At 39.5% G+C, this 17,693-nt stretch overlaps 1 long non-coding RNA gene across 3 annotated transcripts in view; it reads left to right on the top strand.

Annotated features, from left to right (window-relative positions):
• The window catches only part of LOC106008792 (uncharacterized), a 100,114-nt gene that overhangs the window by 34,297 nt on the left and 48,124 nt on the right, over nt 1-17,693 (top strand). The window lies entirely within an intron of this gene.

Here is a 17,693-nt window from a genome sequence, read left to right as displayed (position 1 = left end):
AAACAATGCCAGACACACTCAGCCATCTCATCTTCGATAAAGGAGCTAAACACCCTCACTGGAGGAAAGATAGCCTCTTTAATAAGTGGTACTGGAAAAATTGGGCTTCAACTTACCAAAGATTAAAACTAGACCTATATCTCTCACCATGCACTAAACTAAAATCAAAATGGATTAAAAATCTAAATATTAAAATAGAAACTCTGATCCAGTTGGAACAGAAGTTAGGTAGAACCCTTGAAGACATCAGTGTAGGAAAAGATTTTATGAACAAAATCTCAGTTGCCCGTGAACTAGCACAAACAATCAACAAGTGGGATCTCTTCTTATTAAAAGGCTTCTGCACAGCAAGAGAAACCACCAGCAGTGTGAAGAGACAACCCACAATGTGGGAAAAAAATCTTCACCTGCTCTTCCTCAGACAAAGGTCTACTATCTCGAATCTATAAAGAACTTAAAGAGATCAGACCTCCCAAATTTAAAGACCCAATCCAAAAATGGGCATCTGAAATGAACAGACATTTCTTAGACAAAGAAGTAGAAATAGCAAATAAATACATGAAAAAATGTTCAACATCACTGGTCATTCGAGAGATGCAAATGAAAACAACGTTGAGATTCCACTTCACTCCAGAAAGAATGGCTGCTATCATGAAATCAACCAATAACAAATGCTGGCAGGGCTATGGGGAAAGAGGAACCCTGCTCCACTGCTGGTGGAAGTGTAGACTGGTGCAACCACTGTGGAAATCAGTATGGAGATACCTCCACGAACTAGGACTGGAAGTCCCATTTGACCCCCCTATTCCACTGCTGGGGATCTTCCCCAAAGAATTAAAAGAATCATACCACAGTGATATATGCGCACCCATGTTCATAGCAGCACAGTTTGTAATAGGTAAAACTTGGATACAACCCAAATGCCCATCAACTGGACACTGGATAAAGAAAATGTGGTTTTTTAATAAAATGGAGTACCACTCAGCCATAAAAAATGAGAAATTAGAGACATTTATAGCTAAGTGGATGCACATTGAGGCAATACTCTTAAGTGAAATAAATAGGACACACATGTATAAATACTGAATAGTTTCTCTGGTGTGAGAAACTGAAAGTGTAAATAAGGACTAAATGTATAATAGGTAATGTGAAATAGGAAGAAAAGGGGCAAAGGGGAAGGAAGTGGGAGGGCTAGGGGAAAGGATAGAAGGGAATGGGATTAATATGAGAAAATGGAAAAATAGGAACAAAATCTTTGTAAATAGGGAGGAATGGAGGGGTTGAAGGGAGGGCTGGGCAAGGGTGAAAAATAAGAACCAAGAGAGACTATGTAAAGGTTCAAATTTCCCATGATGAATGTCATTATATTGTATACCTAAAATGTACCAATGATTAGACTGAATAATCAATAATGCAAAATAGGAAGAAAAGGTCCAAAGGAGTAGGGGTAGTGGGAGGGGCAGGGGAAAGGAAAGAAGAGAAAGGAAAAATGCTGAGAAATGGAAAAAATGGAAATCAAGTCTTTGTAAATAGGTAATGGTGGAGTGGGTGAAGGGACGGCTGGGAATAGGGAAAAAATAAGAACCAAGATGCATTATGTAAAGGTACAATTCCCAATGAGAAATGTAAGTGTGTTGTATACCTACAATGTACCAATGAAAGAATTTAATAAAACAACAACAACAACAACAACAAAAAACCCCATAATGCCTTGACTAAATAACCTGATTATAAACAAGTGTCTAAAAACTACAAATATACATGCTTTACAACAATTCCCTTCTGTCTCTCTCACTTATTTTAAAATCTTTATTTATTTATTTAACAATCTACACTCTTAAAAATTAATAATTTGTTCACAAAGTGCAATATACCAATATAGTGTATTTGCATTAAAATATAGCTTCACATTTTAAAACTCCTCGGTTTCCACTTATGTACATTATTTAGCAATATTAAAAAATCAATATTATATCCAACAATATCACATTACTACATTGAGATCATATGAGGAGAGAGCTATAACAATCAAAATCCTTGCTTCCCATTAATTTTAACCACAGGGCACAGCAACACTAGGAAATGCCTCAAGGCATCTCCTGTACTCCAAGTACACTCTTCCCTTCTGGTAAAAGGCCTCAGGTCATTTTCCATTGTCCCGTTCCTTCTCAATGACCATATTCTCCTCAGGTTCATCCTTGCAATCCGCAGCTTCACTGAGGTCTCCCCTCTGGCCAAACACTTCCAAAATGCTTCAAATAACCCTGCTGGCTCTCCGTTCTCATTCCTAACATATATCTGGCCAAAAGCCCTCAACAGTAACTTTGCCACTGTCCCAACACTAGACTGCATTGAAATTTTTCTGCCATCCAGGCAATATCTCAAACATAAACAAAATGCAGACCAACTTTCTGCTAAAGCACAGAAGACATCACCTGGGATCCAGCAGCCAAGGCAGTCCTTCTTGACAGAAGCCTCCGGAATCTCATTCTAACTGGCAGAATTTCCATCAGTACTTTGATTTTCTGGGTTCTGAACAGAGTCTCCCACATAATTGAAAGCATTCCAGGGCTGCCTCTTTGGCCCCTCTCTCAAAACCTTTCCAAATTGATTCCAAAGGCTCTTAAACCATATGGCCAGGAAGTATCACAGCAGTGACCCTACTTCTGGTACCAATTTTATTGTAGTCAGGATGTGGAAGTCCCCACTATGACACTGGCCCTGACCTCAGGCAACCCTGACCTGAATTTTAGACTTTAAAAATGTTTTTTGAATAAACAGCACCACATATATCATGTATTGTTTTCTGTCTGTATTCTTTTTCTCAGCCTAAATTATTTTAGAGTCATTTAAATTGAGCATATCAGTAGTTCATTACTTGTGATCACTGATTTGAGCAGTGATAATACACCACAATTCATTCATCTATACACCAGACGTCTGGCATTTTTGCAGATTTTGGTGATAACAAATAAAGCTGCTATGCATGTTTGTTTATGAGCTCTTTCTGGGTATATGTATTCATATTTCTTGTATTTAGGAACTAGAATTGCTAGATTCTATAGGAAGTATATGTTTAACTTACATGCAAAATGTAAGAGGATCTAGTAGGTCTACATTCTCAATAACCTTGGTATTATTAGTTTTTCTTTTTAAATTTCAACCATTCTACTTGGGTCCTAGTTGATCACTATAACTTTATTGTGAATGTTCCTGAAAACTAATGATACTGAGCCCTTCTTAATATGCTCGTTCCCTATTTACATAATTTTGTTGGTGAACGTCAAAGTCTGTTGTTCTTTTAACTACTGAAAGAACTGGGTTGATATTTTTTTATAGAGTTTTAAGAGTTTTAAAATGTATTTTGAATGCAAATGCTTTGTCAGATACATGTGGAGAATATATATGTGGAGAATATTTTCTCTTAGTGTTCCATGCATCTTTTCTTATTTTGAAAAACAAAAGCTTTAATTATGTTGAAATTCAATTTCTACATTTTTAAGCTCACTAATCTCTTCTCCAGCATCTAAATTGTTATTAATGTTATGTGGTTTAATCTTTCTTTTTGTTATTTTATTTTATACCTCTAAAAGTTCCATTTTTTATAGCACCTATTTTGTCCTGATTATGTTCATATTTTTCTTTACATCTTTAGGCATACAAAGAAGCATCTTTGTAATTCTGCTAATTCTATTATTCCTGCCATTTTTTGTCTGATTCTACTGACTAATATTTCTCCAGCCTATGGGTTGACACATAGTAATTGTATGTATTTATGAGGTTAGTGTGACCTTTCAGAACATGCATACAACATGTAATAATCAGAGCAGAGTAAATGGCATATTTATCACTTCAGATATATATGATCTCATTGTGTTGGGTACATTCAGAATCCTATTAGTTTTTTTGAAATATACAATTAATTGTTGACAAATACCTTACTGCACTATAGAATATTAGAAGTTGTTTCTCTTATCCAACTGCACCCTTGTATTCTCTCCTTTTTTCTCTTCCTCACATTCTGTCTTGGCTCAGGTAACCACTATTCTCTACTTCACTGAGATGAAATTTTTAGCTTAAAATATATTTTGGATGCAAGTACTTTGTCAAATAAATTATTTCAATTTTTCCCCATTCAGTATGACTCACTCTTTCCTCTCTTTTCCTTTCTTGCTTTTCCCCCTCCCCTCCCTCCTTCCTTCCTTTTCATACTGGGAATCATACTTATGGGCTCAGCCGTGGTAGGCAAGTGCTCAACCACTGAGCTACATCCCCAGCCCTTTTTACTTTTTATTTTAAGACAGTTTCTTGTTAAGTGGCCCAGGGTGGGCTTAAACTTATGCTCTTCCTGGCTTAGCCTCTTAAAACCTGGGATTACTGGCATACACCATAGTATTAACATTTTTTCTACTGACCAAGAGAAATAGCTCATATTAAAACTTTATAGACATGCACTGAATAGAAGAAACAAAACGCTCATATGTATTTGTAATCTCTAGTACTTAAAAAGAAATCAAATTTAACACCTTATTATATTCATCATTCTTTTACTTTTTCACCTACATTACAATATGTTTAAATTCATGAGCTAATGAGCTTTCAGAGGTACAGCTTGTTGAAATTAATCGTAAAAGTATAATAATTATTTTGATGCTGAAATGTTCACAGCTTGGTGGTGCTAGCCCTTTAATTAGAAACTTTCCCCTTTTAAGCAGTGCTCCATAACCACTTTCAAGCTCCATCCATCATTTTTTTTCTCTAGACTTTCCAAAATATATAAAATGGAGTGAATGAGACTGTTTTCTTTTTAAAAAAATCTCTGTGAGTATTTGAATCTAATTTTAAATGTTTTAAAGAGTTGGTTATGCTCTCATTCTTGTGACTGTGACCCATGACAACTACTCTCCTCCCACAACCCCATTCCATTTTCTATGATTCTGCTGGTTTATTCTCCATTCGATGTTTAATTTCTAGGTTAATCCATTTTCCCCACATTTTGTTTTGTCCCTTCTCTGCTTTTTACATACTGAAGGCTGCTCTGTTTAACCTATGTTAGTGGCTTCATTGTCCCATGACTTACAGTTTGACTCAGTTAATAAAAGACACTCACAGGAGATGGGAAAGTTGGAGGCTTTCAGGAGAAAGTTTGAATTATTTACATCCCTGTCTGCTCCTTGTCTCAGTGTTTGGATAATGGTGAATTCTTCTATAGCAGAGTTTCCTGTGGAGAATTTTCTTTTTCTTCATGCTTCAGCTCTCATGAGGCTATTGTCTCAGTACTCAGTACTCAGTACACAGTGCCTGACACTTGGGAAGAGACTACATGACTCCCAAGGAGGTTTATTTTGGCTCACAGTTTGTAGAGGTTTCAGTCCACAGTCAGCTGACTTCAAGGGAGGGCGACATGGCAGAGGAGAAACATCTCATGGCATGGCTGGCAGGAAACAGAGCCAAGATCAAGGAAGGAAGGATATATACCATTTTAGGCCACATCCGCAGTGATCCACTTTTTCCTACCAGGCTTCTCTTCCCAACATCACACCCAGTATAAACCCATCATTAACAAATCCAGTATCACACACCCATGATCCAGTGTCATGCATCCATGATCCAGTGTCACGCATCCATTACTCAGCTACCTCCCCAAAGCCCCACCTATGAGTGCATGAAGCTTTTGGGGAACATCTAGACATAAGTCATAATAGCCACATTAATGTTTTCTTGTATGGTCCCTCCAGCCATAGGGATGGTGATGACTTATTGCTAGTTTCTGAGTGCCTCCACATCATTAAATGGTTCCCCTAATTCTACTATTTGTCATCAATTCTTTTTTGTTAAATCTTTTTGAGTGGAATTCTATTTCCTGCTGAAACACTGACGTCATGATTATCACAAAATTTTCATATCTTACTGTTGCTAATGCTTGAGCTTTCAATTTGGGGACAATACGGCTTTTGCACTGTCTGGCAAGGTTCTGTTAAACATTGTGGCATACATGTGTGCTACTCCTTCCTCTTTTGGAAGTGCTAGAGTTACTGTGGGTGTTACCCTAAAATGGGTGAACTTTTATACATCTAATGACCAGCTTCTGACCATCCAATTAATCACTCTCATTCAGAAATAAGAGATTACACAGGTGGCAGGATTCTCTCAGTTTCACACTTCTCTTGCTTTTTACTTTATTACTTTTCAACCCCTAGTAATAGTTACTGGTCTTAATTCTTCAGGTAGGAAAGCAGAGACTCTCTAAGATCTTATAAGCTGAAGATAAGGAATAAAGAATTTAAAACGAGAGCATCAGGATAATCCATCAAAAAGGTTAACTGGTTTTATTTGCAAACCAAAATAAAATAAACCAAACTTCTCTCTCAGAGCTCTATTTATAAACCTTTGGTTGTACTGGGGACCTCTGCAACATTACTGGAAACCTCTGCAGTAGGCTCTAGTCTCCTACTCAGTGTACAATGCAGGCCTGAGGAAAAAACCCAAAAGACAGAACTAAGAGAGACAAAAAGTGGGGCACCAGGATGACCAATGCCAGTGCAACCAACAAAGATGCTGGCCAGTTCAAGCCTCTGACTTTTATTAGTAATCAATCAAGGTAAAGGCAAGCTATGTGGAAAGGTAGTACTACATTCAAGGATGTGCATTTGTGTGGTTTTAATGGAAATTAATGTAAGCAAGGCTCATAAAAGACAAGACAAAGCATTCCCAAATTAGGAACAGAATAGACCATATATGGTTGTAATTAGAACACTGTCCATCTAGTCTGAAGGTTTTAGTTGTGGGAAGGGAATTTGAGTGCAAGTTACCTTGACCTCAACACATAGGCTTCTGCCAGACTTGCTTCTATAAACAACCAGTTGTGGGGTTAACTCTTCACAGCCTGCTTTGGGCATAATCAATATTGCAGTCTCCCACATGTTTGTGTCCAAGTTCAGATCTCTTCTGTACAGTGGTGGTGGTGGCTTCTCTCTTCTGAGGCCATGTTAGGTCTGAACTGGTGGCCCCTGTGGAAGTAGGGAAAGTTGCATCCACCCTAGAATTACTATTACTGTTTCCTTATTAGCCTTCACTTTGGCATTCATCTGATGTACCCTAGAATGCATGAAGTCAGCACCAAGCCATTTTGATTGTTTGTGTCTGGGAATTATTTTCTCAAGTGAACAACCAAGCACCGTTCTTCTCCTCTCCCTTAGGAATCAACTGTGGACTCTTTCCAAAAATGAGGTTGAAGAAGGCTAGTTTAGCCTTCTGATTTCAGTGGATGAGAGGCACGGATGAAATTTCCTCAGAGGATAGTCATGGTGTCTCCTTGTAAAGGATGATCTGTAACCCATTGCCTATATCTTCTTATCTTTTTTGACTTCTAGGGGTGGAATGGCCATGATGGTAAGAATCTAACCTTTCAGGCACATTGCGATGGTCTGCTACATTACTGGCCTCTGTTAGTCTGTGACTTCTTGCATTCATGTTCCTGGAATATGAGCCTGTTGACTGCTGAACCAAGAGAAGTGATACCATACAAGTTCCAGGCCTAAATCTTAAGAAGGCCTAGAATCACTTGTTTTTGCTTTTTTTTTGAACTTTTAGCTACCATGTAAGGAATCTGATTACCATTCTAGAGACATCATATAGATTTCATGGAGAGCCACATAAGAAGGAAGAGAACTTGAGTCTGTATGGAGAGCATGTGGGAGAGGAATTTAGCCATCCTCCAGGTTCTAGCTGAGCCCAGCCCCTAGCTGATCAGAACACTGTATGAATGCCTGTTAACCAGATGAGCTGAAGAACTACTTAGCTGTGCTTAGACCGACACATGTAAACATCAACGTGCCACTAAATGCACAGCAGAATGGAGACACACATGTTCACACACACATGCACACACTATAACCTGGATCCATAGGATGCAGAGCACATGTCCATTTTGTAGACTGCCTTTTGGATGAGCTCTTTATCTTCATTTTCCTGGTCTCGTTCATTTCTCTCCTACTACCCAAGGGCATAAAGGTAAGCATGCCCCAAATTCCAGATGCAAGACAGTAGGCTCAGACAGACACTAGGGGTTATCTTTTTATTTAAGTTTCCCTCTCTAAATTCTAGTTTCTTCTAAACATTTGTCAATATTTACCATTACTAAAACAATAAAGTAATCCCAAGGATTACTTTAGATTATAAATCTAAGGAATGGGGTGATGTTACATTTCATTATGATAATCCTGGACAGTGCTCCTCTTTTTCTGAGCAGGAGGTTATTCCTGGGGATGACGGTGCCTGAGATCTCGACAAAGCCCTGTGCACTTCCAGAACTCGGCCTTGCTAGCATAGCCCTGAGTACTGTTTGTTAGGACTCCACTTCCCCACTTCTGGGCATAATCTAGGACTGCATCCCTTTCTGGTAAGGTGCTGCGGTAACTTGGGATGGAAGTGATGGGAGATGCAAGGCCACCTAGCACTCTTACCTCTGCCAGAGCAGTGTGGTGGCCGTTTCACTAGCCAAGGTCCTGACATAAAGCCACATGGTGCAAAGCTTTCTTGCTGACCCTCCTCGACCTGCAGTGTAACAAGAATGTCATTTCAGGCCATTGATGTTCTGGAGTTTCACATAATTGGAGTCTGACCTACCATCCTGACTGACTCATTTGCTGATATAAGGGACACTCCTGTGGAGAACCCTTTATCTCTTATTTCTCTCTCCATAGTCATAGCTTTTGCCAGTGGAAGACATACAGGCTGTATTTCTATTGTCTGCTCTTCTGAGTGAGTTCTTGAATACAAAATGAAGATCAAAACCCTTAAGCTAACATTTGGGGCTTTCTCATACTTGGTTTCAGCCTTTTATGCCCTATTTGTTTCTTATTGCTTATGTTTAGACACTAAATTGCCACTGAGTTGGGCTGTTTGCCCTGTGAATTCTGTACATATTTTTTATGTACATAGCATAATGATTTAGAATAGGTGCTTATGAGTGAGAGAAGTTGGGCCCAAATTTTGCTCTTTCAGTTCTCACTGTGTGACCAGGGGAAAGTCATTTCATCTTTCAGAGATATTTTATTCTTTGATGAATGGGAGATACAGTATCTTCCTTGCAGCATTCGGGTCAGGATTGATGAGAACATGTTTGAAATGTTTAGCACAGTACTTGACTCAGAGTGGGGCTCAAGACCTCAAAGTCCCGAGTTTTCTCATTCTCTCTGGAAGAGGTCTCTGGTTAGTGACCCTCACACAGTCCTGCAAGGGCAGTTGAAATGCTTTGTTGTATCAGCTGTACTTTTATTTCCAGCCCCAAATGCTTTCTTCATCTGTAGCAATGACTTATCTCCTCTCTTCTGAAGTCACCAAATAATTATTGGTAGCTCTTGCAGATCTCAAATTATGATCGGACATATACCTTAACATTTAAATGTATTCTTTCACGGTTTATTAGGCTTTGAGCTTCCTGGGGGATGAAGTTCAGATCTGTTTCTTAATTTTACATGTCTTACAACATTCAATACTGGGCTTGGAACTCATCCCAGGTAGGAACTGAGTAGAGTCTGCGAATGATTGGTGAATGGAAATCCACCGTCTTGGCCTGGGTTATACAGTCCTCCATTCCATAGGTCCTCAGAATCTACCCAGTATTTTATTAGAAAGACAAGGACAAAGAGGCATCTTCCAAAGCCTAGTGAGCTAGGTACATCACAAACACTGCCTAACTGAATTTTCAGCTTAGCCCTTCCAGGTAAGCATTTGTCAAACCCTGTGTCCAAGACCACACGGGTGGTAACTGGCAGAGTGGGTGTACTGGCGTATAGGAGCCTTGCTGTTTTCATTACATGTTCTCACTTTTGAATCAAGCCTTGTAACAATTTTTGCAACTTTTTCTTGAGCCCTCGGGGCAACTCATTTTCTGCTCTGACTCTATTAAATAGGATGGAAATGTTTTAAAATATGTAGTTTTTAAACACACTGTGATTTTTTTCTTTCAAATACTGTCAGGGCTTTAAGGCTGAGACAGAGCCAATCAGGGTCAACACTTTTGGAAGATAAGTTCTGAATGAGGATACCGCAACTCTGAAATGACCTTGAGAATCAATGGGAAAATGGGTTTGGTTTACACGAATTTCACCCCAGCAAGCCCACAGTGTGGGCATAACTTAAGGAAGATCATTTCTGCTGGGGTCCATGGCCACAAACAGAAAGTAAAGGACTCAGCTAACTCTGGTGAGACACAGGGCAATATTTCTGAGGAAAGGAGAAAGCGCTTCATCAGAGACATCACCTCCAAAATCAATATCTCTCTGGATAGTTAATGACTGCAATTAGCATTTGCTGAACAAATGGGAACGAGGGAGACTTCAGGAGGTTGTCAAGGAGGGAGGGTTGGAAAAGGGCAGTGTTAGCTTATTACTCCTGGCCAGGAAGTGCAGTTCATTGATTTTAGTGCCTGGCCACCTGCTGAGCTTATTTCAGCCAAAATGAGCTCTACCTGAAGGCTAACAGAGAGGAATGTATTGTTTTCTTTGGGCCAAATCCAACGTGACCCTCCCACACATGGCCTTGTGACTCTTAAGGGTCAGGCTGTGGTTCCAAATCACCCCCACACCCCAACTTTACAAACTGTCTGTGTCAGTCTTATTTTGCCTGTAAACCCTGTGTTGTATGCTGGGTAGGCGCTTGTGAACTCAAGTCTGACTTCAGTTCTTATATAAACTGGCAACTCTTCTAACCATTGGAATTTCTGAGCAATCCATGACAAAATTCCAAGGCAGAATTAAGCTCCTATTCTTATTTCTCATCTACTTATGGATAATTTTCTGAGGCATTTAAAAAATGACCTCATGGGTTAATTGCTTATGCAGTTATCTGCCTCATCTGATTCTGGACACACACATCAATCTGTATTTGTGTGCAATATATATGTACGTGTATATATCACACATTTGAATGTGTGTGTGTACCTGTTATGATATCATTAAACATTTGTGGAATTATAATGAATTTACAGAAATTCACTTGCATAGTCTAATTATGATGACTAACTCATACATGGCACTCTGCCAGAAACTCTTGTAAGCACTTTTCATATATTAATTCCTTTAATCCTTATACCCATTATAGAAGGTTAATACTGTTATTTTCATCCTCCTTCTCTAGATAAAAAGCCAGAGGCACAGAGAACTAAGCCCATTGTCCAAGTTCCCACTGATCCATCCCCGGAAGTCTGTCTCCTGGGTCCGTCCTCTCTAAGCTCTATGGCTGTTTCCTGCTATACCAGTAGGAGCCGTCGTGGTCTGAGTGTTTGTATCCTCACTCAGAATGATATGCTGAAACCCTAACCCAACACTGGGATGGGATTATCAAGGACTTTTAGCAGGTGATGAGGGTAAGAGGGCAGAGGCCCAGTGGACAGAATTAGTGCCCTTTTACAAGAGGCCCCAGAGAGCTAGCTGCCATCCACCACTCTGAACAGGCATAGTGAGGACGTGTCTGTGAACCAGAAAACAGGCCTCCATCAGACTTTGACTCTACTGATGCCCTGATCTTGAGTTTCCTATGTTCTAGGACCATGAGAAACACATTCATCTTATGTTTAAGCTACCCAGTTTACGGTGATTTTTTATAGCAGCTCAAATGGTCTGCGGTGGAAGGGCAGGGAAGTTAATCACAGGTAGGAAAAATGTTTCTTTCAAATTTTATAATACCACCAACTATAGCAATATCACAAACATACAGCTAGATAAACATACACATTCATTCATTCATCATTCATCATTCAGCCAATATTTGTTGAGAGTCAATGTGTGGTTGACATGTAAATAGTGGTGTTAGGTGGTGCAGGTGCGCACGTGAGTAGTGTGTGTGTGAGCGTATGTGGTGTGTGTGTTGGGGGAACATATATTGCTTACTTGTTCTTGAGTTATAAACTTACTGTTTATTTAGGCCAACTCCAAATTCTGTGCTGGGACTACCCTTAATTCTCTCATTCTCTGATATTTTAGGAAAAAGAATTAAGGTAAGAGGGGAGCAGAAAGCTGTGAGTGGCTTGTCTGACATTCCACTGTGCAGTCCAGGGGTGTGCGGAAGGCGCCACACTGACCTTCCCTCTAATGTGGCCCACTCATGTCCCCCCCCGAAGTGGCCGCCTTCTGGTGTTGTGACCTATCTTGGCTGTCACTGAGTGGACCAGGGAATGGTGTGTGTTTTAGGGTGAACAACTCTATACACGAAGAGAGACACAGACTATGTTAAATTTGCTCTCTGGAAGTCACGTAGAGTCGAGCCCCGGGAATTTGGTTGTGTCCTGACCTAAAGAGATAGCAAAGAGAGTTATGCTGATGCCATGGAGGAGCAGAGGTTAGAGAGATCCGAGGGCCTCTGAGAGATAGAAGAGTGGTTGAAGCACCCAGATTCTCAGCCCTAGCCCTGTGAGATCTATGTTAAATTCTTGAATTTTCTGTACTTTTTCTTGTTTGATTACTCTCCCAAAACATCAAAGAACAACAAAACCTCAAGCTGCTTTTACATAGCTTCAGTGGATTTCTTTTCCTTGACCCTCATTTCTCCTTCAGAGAGAGAACTTGGAAAATTTCCTCTGGAGCCCCAGAATTACGAAGCTGGTTCCATGCTGTCACTGGGCCCAGGTATCACCAGACCTCCACTCCTCTAGTGTAAAAATGTAGACCATCCCACAATCTTTATTTCCTTTTCATCCCTCAGCACTGATGTAGCGATATTTCACAGTGGCCCTGAAAAATGGAAATAATGTCCCGGCTAAGCTAAAATGATTGCTCTGGGGATTGGGCAGGCTATGGCAACTTGGTCCGTGGTGGCTGGAGTGCTGTGATGGGAGGAAGGCATCTCAGTCTGCTCAGGGTAATGTTTAGAGTGGATCCCAAGTCAGTGCAAAACCTAACAATTGAAATTGATTTTAATGGAAGATTAAATCAAAGTCCTATGCAAATCTGATGGTGAGTGGATTTGGAAACCTCTCCTACCATTTAATTACCATTGCTGCACAGAAAAGTGGAAAGATGGTAGGGGCTGCCTACTTTCAGGTTGTCCTCAATTTTCTCACCTCTGACGCAGAGGACCAAGTACTGGATTAGATGGTCTACAAGGGCATTTCTAGCTTTATAGTTGACTTGAGTGGAATCAGAGCTATGTGATACCCAAGCAAAGGGACCAGTAAATGATGGGGTGTAGCTGACTTTATGCATTGAGTGATGAGAGAATTTCAGTCTAAAACATCCCTTTGCCATTCCTAGCAAGGATTTACCAGAGAAATAAAATTTCTACTGTAGGTTCAGCCAAAGCTAGGGACCTGCTAGGAGAAATTAAGATCAACACCATGGAGAGAAAGCAGTTTCAGTTAAATAAAGCAATGAGTATAAAGTGCTTAGCCTGGTGCTTTTCATGTTGAAGGTGTTTGGCAGAGGCAAATTATTTTCTTCTTTCTTCCCCTTCTCCTATATTTTTAGTTTTTTACAACTCTTTGGTTCTTAAGATCCATATAATCACATACTGTAATGTTTATTGTGTCCCTAGGAAATTAAACTCATTCTGCATTAAGTCCATTAAATTAATTTTTAGTGCCAAGAACGGATAGTGGAAGAAGATATAGGAATTCATTGGGGGAAATAATTCAGTTACCATCAGAAGCAAGATTTGATATAGGTAAATGCTTACTGACTGGCCACAGAAATGGAGGAGCAGATACAGATATTTTGAAGACAAGATGAAACACTGGATGGGTGAAAAGGAAGTGAATGCTAGTCCAAGATGGGATAAATTAATGATATTTCTCATTTAATTGAGATAAGGTTCCAGTAGTAAAATCAACTTCATTGTGTTATATGCCTAAGAGTCCACAGAGAATACAATAATATAATTAAAAAGCATTTCATGAGAACCAGAAAATCATGCAGAAAATACATAAACATCATCTTTTGCTTTTCAGAGAACAATTTATTTTTATATGAAGGAGGGATGGTAGTGGGATAGAACCAGATTTGGAGCCAAAGGATAAAAAGCAGGGAAAATTCTGAGGAATGATACTGCCTGATCCCTTTCCCTAGAAACATCTATACTTATATCCTGCAGCCTTCCATATTTGCAGCAAAACTAAAAAGGGAACTGACCTTTTAGGACATTGAGAACTCCACTTGTCCATGCTCATGGCTATTTAGTAGTGATGCGTGAGCAGGAAACCATGAAAACATCAACCCAACAACAGTCACTTAGCTTTTCTACGACTGGAGTTTTACCTTCTTCAAAGTTGCATCCTCTGACTCTTACTTAATGCCTAAAATAACCTTAGAAGTCTGAAATTTGTTTCATCATTTTAGATAAGGAAACAGAGGCTCAGGATTTAAGTGACTTTCTCAAGGACGTGGGAAAATACAAACAAAATTTCCATCACCAGATCTGGTTCTCTCTCTCAGTACCATGTCTGTTGACTCAAGTTTCTCTGGGGCTCTGGGGTGCACAGCCTGTGAACCTCATTATACTGTTCAAAGAAAACAGGGTTCATCTTGCTCACAGTGATGTCCATGTCCTCATTTTCGGCTAAGGAGCTAATAAACTGTTTTCTGACTATTTCAGTAATCTTCTAACTTTAGGGTGCAAAAGAATCACTGAACACATTTTTTTCTTTTTTGTTGTTGTTCTAGGGATCGATCTCAGGACCTTGTGCTTGCGAGGCAGGTGTGGAAACCACTGAGCTAAATCCCTGGCCCACTGAACACATTTTTAAAAATTCACATTTCTTGGTCTTATTTCCAAAGCCAGAGAGTCTGCACTTTGGTACCTATCCCAGGTAGTTCTGTTTTTGGCGATGGCCCCTACATTGCAAACAGAGCTCACATTTGTTTACTCACTTAATGATGCACTATCAAACAGAGATTCAGATAATTTGCTTTTCCCTTGTATTTTTGTCTTTGAATTCATAATGCTTACTCTCTCCATGACATTTTTTTTCTGGAATTATGACTTTGCCACTGCATTATGAAACTTTAAAAATAATTTAATGTGATCAAAACTTTTCTTAGGTTCATTTAGCTCTGGACAATGCTGTCAGACGTCACATGTTGTAGTGACATAAACCTATAGAATCTGTCAGGGTCCTTCTAGCCTGAACAGTTTTGAGCCTTCTATAGTAATTGTCCAAAATTCAGTTATAAGATATGATTTTCAATTACTGTTCCGGCACCCATTCTAGTAATCAAGGTAACCTCTTGGGGCCTTTTAGGTCACTCACTCTTAATGACACATACCTCATTGGATTGTAATGAAAATCGAATAAGATAAAGTATGTTGACTTCACAAACTGCAAACATTAAAGGAATGTCTGTTGACTTAGTTGCTATTAGTTTCAGACCAGAGTATTGCCACTGGCTTTTTAGTGAACAGTAATGTAGCAGAAACAAAACTGGGCTGTACAGGCTGATATCAGGCAGTGCACTATCAGCATACCCACATTCGCACTCCAGGTTCCAGTGGGCACAAAGGCTGTGAGTGGATTGCTTTCAGATAATTGAGAGGACAGACGTTAGGGATCCTAGTAGGCATCCATCCCCCAAGCCTACCACGAGGACAGTGCCTGACCCTTGGGTAGATCCTGTCAAAGAGAATACGCACCCAGAGCTGCAGAGGGATCTCTGTGCAAGGTCAGGGTGGATAAATGAACACAGATTACCCTCCAACACTGCAGTGTTGGGAACAATAGAAGGCTCTAGGAAGAAAAGTCATGTTGTCTTCTAATGGGGAATGGGGTACCAGTAGCAGTGACAGCAAAGAATGCTGCCTTTGAAAAGCTTGTTTAAGAAAAAAAGAAAAGAAAAGCTTGTTGGTAGAGGGATATTATGAAGGGAGTGAAGGGGAAAAATTATCAGTGCATGAATATACCTTGGGCATTCTGAAGAAAACTGTGGTGGTTTGGGGAAGGATGCATAGTGTTTAAGCGTTGAAGTTTCTCCAAGCTCAAGTCTAGACTAAATTTTCTCCTTATTCTTAATCCTCTTTCGAACAGATTTTCTTTTTTAGGTTGATGGAACCAAAAATATATACCCTTAGCTGAAGTGTGTTGTCTGAACTCCAAACAGATGCATACTTCTGCCTTTCAGGTCTCATGGCTACCTCTAGCTTGGGGAGTCCCAAAACACAGCACAACGAAACCTGCAATTTGACCCTAATCTTGTATTCCTTGGATCAATTCATGATTTTACATCTAATCATTTGTAGCAGTCATTTTCTTTCTCTTTCTGTCATCATTTTATCCATCCATCGAGTCCTCTCAGTTGTACGCCTAAATACCCATGATTCAGATGGTATTTCTCCAGCCTGCATCAGTGTGATGGCCACTCATTAGCATGCTCATTCGCTTTCCTGCTTCCTCACTCACTTTTCTTCATTTTACCTTCAAACAGCTGCCAGAATGATCATTAAAAAGACAGATCCTAGTGTGTCATCCACTAGTGTAGAGTCCCTCAATGGTCCTGCACTGTTTTTAGGGCAAAGACTGCAGTCTGCAACATGGCTGCTGTGGCTACACAGGCAGGGCCCATAGTGCCATCAACTTTTTCCTTTGTTCTCTGCCTCCAGGTCTTTCCTTAGCTGATTGGAGGCGCCCAGCCCATGCTCACCCAGGGGCTTTCACTGTCCTTGCCAGAGCCAAGAGATTCCTTCCCCTCCACCATCTAATTGGCACCTTGGTTTACTGGCCACAGAACGCAGGATTAAAACCAAACAAAAATCCCTTGCTCCACGCTGCATTCTTCTAACACCTTGACTTTCCCATCATGCCGAGAACCCTTGCCTGTCTCTTTCTCCAAGATATGACTTTTGCTCAGGGAGGAGCTGTTATTGATCATGTTCACTTTTACATCACCAGTGCCTAACATAGATAACACAATTGTAGATATTCCATAAATAGTCAGTAATTAAAGAAATATGAAATCCAGGGACAATCTCTTTTTGAGTATGCTTTAACTCATTCTACCCAATGACTTCTCACACCCCCGTGTTCATGGGCCAGCAAACTCTCACATCAGGCATCTAAGATTGTTAACTAAATAGCACATTTCTTTCTTTCCTCTAAAAGTAATTACTGGTTGCTAAATATTCAAACATACTTTGAAAAAGCAGCTCATTACATTATGTTAGGAAATAAATTACTATTCCTAATTGCTTCTAGTAGTTAATTACTTCTAATTATTAGTCTGAGTAATAAATTACTGCTCCTGATTATGTTGTGGGCACAGTTGGAGCATTCAAAAATGCAATTTTCACAGTTGTTTACATCAGAACATGTTTATGGAATTATAGAGCCATAATTATCTCAAATAACTGGTACCAAAAATAATAAACATTTGATAAATTCAATTGAAGTATGTCATTTCTTTGTCAGCTTATTTAGAAGATGAAGCATTAAAATGAAACAACCATGCTTGACTTTTCCAGTCTCTTCAGGGAATAACAATATGTTAAAATTGAGATTTTTGTTTTGTTTTGGTTGAAAGAGAATAAATTAGAGTTTCTTTTGTTATTTAAAACAAAAAAATAGTCTTCTAATAGTGCTAAAAATTAGGCTATGCTATCAGCGTACAATTCATAGGATAAAATAAATTATGGCTATTTCAGAATAAATTGTAAGAAATAGTAAAAACTCTACAAGTATTTTATTGAGTTATAATGTATCCAAAGCACAC

Source organism: Heterocephalus glaber, unplaced genomic scaffold (genome assembly GCF_053883595.1).
Source record: "Heterocephalus glaber isolate CG9 unplaced genomic scaffold, H.glaber_assembly_v1.0 deba00000281, whole genome shotgun sequence".
Taxonomy (NCBI): domain Eukaryota; kingdom Metazoa; phylum Chordata; class Mammalia; order Rodentia; family Bathyergidae; genus Heterocephalus; species Heterocephalus glaber.
Note: the sequence above shows the minus strand (reverse complement) of the source record. Positions and strands in the feature narration are given on the sequence as shown.